Raw genomic sequence first — 5,058 nt, 5'->3', positions numbered from 1 at the left:
TTTATGATGTAGCTCAATCCTCAATCCTGTCATTCATCAATATATGACATTTCGCACCAAAGATTAAATATGCTTGAATTGCACAAGCTAAGTAATTAAAATTGTTAAAAGTTTCTTCAGCCAGTTTATGCATTTGTAAAGAAATCGACAGGGTCATATTATGAGATGTGAAATCTAGTGTCCCAAAACACCACACTTCACTGATAACTGACCGTGGACCGTGAGTCGGCGTGTTTTTTGTATGCACATCATATCCCAGTGCTATTGCTGAAGAGTGTTTACAGCTGTCTGTCAATCCAGTGCACAGAGAGCTTTGATTCAGTTTGCGAGGCTTCAGTCATGCTTCTGTTCCCCCTATTGCCCAGAAACCCCTGACAGCTGACAGGGACTCAGTGGCTGAAGAAACACTGGCCAGTGACTGCTTAAATCTCAAAGTGCCATTTCGTAACATCGCTGTCAACAGACCAACAGGCACACATCGAAACAGCTGATTCCAATGGTTTGGGCTGGGGACAAAGAGGTCATTGAAAGGGCTGTGCAGGGTCCCTACTGCAAAATGAGGAAGTATTTAATATACCAAAACTACTCTTTAGGCCAGACATGAGGAATTTAAATGGGGACTTTTTTTGTCAACCAATGCTTGTTTGTTGCGTTGCCCACATGGACAAGATATTCCAAACTGTATAGCGCTCATCACGGTCAAAATCTCCACTTCTAAAGTAGATGCTTTTTAAGTCAATACTAAATTAACAGAATTCTTTACTGGGAACAAAATGGTATCAAATGGGGGCTGCTGAGGCGTTTGCAGCTCGATAAGTGAGAAGTATGTCTGTGAAATGAAAAAATTGACTGACTTGTAAATGAGAAACAAGCTATTTTGGGATCTAGCATACCCTAACATTTAGATTTGTTTTTATTCTAGTGGCTAAAAAAATTAAAAAAAAAACAAAATAAAAAAAATAAATGATTCATTGCTACAATAGTTTACACTGCCACGTTGTACTGTAATTGTAAATTCTGTGTTTTATGTATGACCATCAACTCTATTTTTGATGTTTTGAATGGCCCGGAAGCTTAACAGCTGGCAGTGTCTTGAAATATTCTGGACCTATGACAATGTGGATGTGTTTTGGACTTTGGGAAAAACACAGAATGACATCAGACATGATTTCCAGTGGGGTGAACATTGTATTTGTACTCATGTCCCTTGAGCTGTTTGTGAATGACTCGGTAATTCCTTCAGGACAATAGTTTTATTTTGTAAGATGGAAACTTTCTAATAACTAATAACTTTGTGATTGACCATGGAATTGACAAACACCAGACGCAGGGCTAGATGCAGGGATAGTTCTGTATGTGTGGGAGAGGAGGGTGTCCGCTGATTCATCATGTTTCTGCAGATTATCGCTTCTATCTAGATGAGAGAATCATTGGCTCTGATGGATTTCACTCATATACTGTACGATGGCAGAGTATGAGCTGAAGCCTAATGGCTTTCCTTAAGGGGAATTAGATCATGTCACTCTTAAGTTTAACATATTACGGAGACATCGGAAAATAATGATGTCAAAGTTTATCTGACGGCCATTTACAGCTGCTGGTGCTTTAACTTCAAAGTGGAAAGCAACAAGATGAACCAGATGGTGAGCATTTCTGCATATTCTCATTAGATTTATCTGCAACCAGAGTGGAAAACACATCCACCTCCCTAATGCCCACTTAGTTTTCGGCACAACCACCTATTTATCCATCTAATTACAGCATTAAAAATCAAATTGACAAGCGAGATCTCTAATGACAAAACTGAACTCTGAGCTGAATATAATTTCCACGGAAAAAATCTTTACAAGAAGTTATATCATTTCACTTTTATCTAGTGCATTTTTAAGTTTACTGATAACGATGTGATCTTAATAAAAATATTTAGAGAAATGTGACATCACAAGACATTTTCACAAATTTGAGGAAGAGGCAATACAATGGCACAAAAATATATGATTAAATAGACATTTAAACTCAAACACAAAAAACCTTATCTTGCCACTACATATCCGCCCTGTCAAGTGAAATACGTTTCTTTAAAATGTCTGCCTTGATATCTTAGGTTATTGCATTATTGATTAATCTCTGGATTCAGAAAAGGGTATAATTTCCCAAGGAAGTCAGCACTTTATTGAGCCAGGAGACTATGTGAATCTTTGCAAAAGTAATGCGGACAATGTGGCTTTTACATAAAAAATTAGTAATGAAAATGTACTCACAACGAACCCTAGGCACCCCTGCATCCTCTTTGTGTGGCTGGAGGCTCATGTAACGGTGAAAAGCTGATATTAAAGACTGCATGTCAGCAGTGTTTTGGACGCTGACTGTGTTATCTAAGTGGACAGAATGTTTTTATTGTTGGCCCGAGCAGGAAACAACACTACCCAGTGAGCGTGGACCATTGTGGGCTTGGACTACACTCAGGGAGCTTCTAAAACAACACCAACTCTGACTCACTCTTTCTGAGCTTCAGGTGGTAAAATTGGCAGAAGGAATCCTCCCCACATCCATAAAAAGGCCAGTTAGTCATGCAATAGTGTAAACAATAGGAATAGAACAATACGTACCGTAGATCTTGATCAATGAATCGATTCCATCCTCAACAATTCAGTTTTATCGATCCAAACTGAAAATATCGCTACTTATCGTCATCTTAAGCATGCACCTTTTATTTTAAAATAACCCTGTTACATTTATTCTTTCTCTAAAAAGAGGCGTTTGTTTTTAGCACAGGTTTTAGACAGTTGTACTGTCAAATCTTATTTCAATTGCTTTTTGTAACAATATGTAAATGTAACTGATTGTGTTAAATGGGCTCATGTATCGTCTCATATCATACATATCATATATCAATTTGAAATGGTATCGTGACAGACTTTGTGATATCACTAAATCTTGTATTGTTGTCGAAAGAATCTGAATGATACCATTTAACGTATGAAAACACCCATGTGATTTACACCCCTAGTAAACAGAGCTAGATGACAGTTTTTGTTGGCGACACGGTGGGATACGTCAAACTGTCCTCGGGTGTTGTGCTCCTTCATTTAATCTTCGCAAGGTTAGGTCATGAAACGGTCGCGAGAGTCTTATAAAACGTGGAAAACACTGTGTTAAGTTACTGTAATACTGTCTGGTGCTACTGTGTTGATGTGGCCACAGGGATCATCTTCAAACCATCCCTTCCACTGTGCCCTTGGCTGATGAAAAAACACCCCTTGTCCGCCATCCCGCTTCCTGTGCCGGTGCGGGGCAAGCTGCCCAGAATCCCAAATGTCAGCGCATGGCTTTAGAAATGACAGCTGCCGCTGCATCTTGAATGTCCATCGCCACAGTCCGAGAAGTGTTGAAAAGGACAAAATGACATTTGCAGCAGGGCTCTCTCAACATCCTCTGGTCTCCTCTCTCTGTGTTTTTCACCATGCCACCCCTTTTTTTTCTGCCCTGCGGTGACCATGAATCTACTAGGACAGTAGTCTGCTTACTAAGCCCAACATCATGCTGTGTTTGGCATTCATCATTTATTGATGGGCTGTTCTTTAATTGCAGCGGGAGAGTGCTTGGCTTCTCTGCTCTCACACTGGCTGATCCATGGGGAATGCCCTCCTACTGAGGGCCCACATTTACTCAGCGCCCTGGGAGCACCACTGTTGACTTATAATGGTTGTGACACACACAAAACAACCTGCAGGGTTGTTCTTCTTTTTTTTACAGCATTTCACTCTGCTTACACTTCTTCCATTCTTGCTCTAGCGGACACCATAGGTAAGCTAAGGGCCGAAATTAAATAATTAATCAATTGGAAGCGGAGTAAAAGCAGGCTTGGAATAGCATGTGAAACTTCAGGGGCCTCCTAACCTAAATATGCAGATAACTTTAACAAATACACTAAAGAGATGTGTAATGCAAAGGAAAATCCCATTTAAATCCAATAAGAAAACCATGGCCTATTTATCCATGTTTTGTTATGAGTAGGAAAATGTCATTAAGTTAAGTTTAAGAAGTTAAATATGCTTTACTTTTAACTGTCAACGGGGATTCCTAATGTGTTACTATTTTGGTCACGTTTATGCGAGATCGCGCTGTTGTAAATGTCCTATGTCTTGACCCGTCGTTAGGAAGTAAACGCTCAACAACTCAACGTTCATTTTTAGCGATTTGTTCAGTGTGTTAGATTCATGCATACCCAATCGCATCTCTCAACATCTTGTGTCTGGAATAGCATCGTCGGTATGTATACTTGTTTTTTGACATTGTGTAGAGGTATTCTTCATTTTTAAAGTGATTGTATGTTTGTAAAGCCTTTATTCATGTGTAATCGAGGTTGAATGGCATGGCGCTAATTTGTCCCTGCCTTTTTTGTATGTTGCAGTTTCACCTTTTCTCGAACTCCAGTAAACCTGTGGAACTAGAATGAATCTTCAGAGTCTTGGTGTGGGGAAAGTGTTTAGCCGGCCGTCAGGATATTAGCAGACATATCAAGGATGGCACAATCCACGTGTTATGCAATTAAACGTAACTTTTCACTCATCAAATGTTCTGTGGAAATTAGATCTCTGAACCCTGCCTTGTAAACTTAAACTAATCCCTCCATGTGGAAACCATGGTGCCCTTGTTTACAACCACTCACACATCCCTATCTCCTTTCTCATCTAATCTGTAGTTGGCATTGGATTAATTCGCCAACATCTGCAGCTGCAGGTGGTTAATTTTAACTGTAAGAGGAAAGTGACTGAACTGTGATGGTTACTAATCCCTATGAAAATCCAACATTTTGCTGTGATGGAAAATAAGGGCATTAATAATTTGATAGCAATACATGCCATGGTTTAATGCATCTTGGGCGATCTGATCATATCGGATCTTAAGTGGATGTAGGATATTTTATGAATTTACGGCAACTGGTTATGTGACCTTGAGGGCAACGGGTCATGTGACAGTAAACTAGATTCGATAAAGGTTTGTGGTTTGGGGTAAAACACTGCCCCCCCCCAAGCAGAATCTTAGTCACATGCT

General features: G+C 39.7%; 1 long non-coding RNA gene across 1 annotated transcript in view; it reads right to left on the bottom strand.

Moving 5' to 3' along the window:
• Nucleotides 1–5,058, bottom strand: part of LOC116688042 (uncharacterized) — an 18,158-nt gene continuing 13,100 nt past the window's right edge. The window contains exon 3 of the long non-coding RNA XR_004331689.1: nucleotides 1–12. This is a non-coding gene — a long non-coding RNA (uncharacterized LOC116688042). The remainder of the gene's footprint in view (nucleotides 13–5,058) is intronic.

Source organism: Etheostoma spectabile, chromosome 4, assembly GCF_008692095.1.
Source record: "Etheostoma spectabile isolate EspeVRDwgs_2016 chromosome 4, UIUC_Espe_1.0, whole genome shotgun sequence".
In the NCBI taxonomy this organism is placed as follows: Eukaryota; Metazoa; Chordata; class Actinopteri; order Perciformes; family Percidae; genus Etheostoma; species Etheostoma spectabile.
The sequence above is the reverse complement of the archived record's forward strand: the minus strand, read 5'-3'. Positions and strand labels throughout refer to the sequence as shown.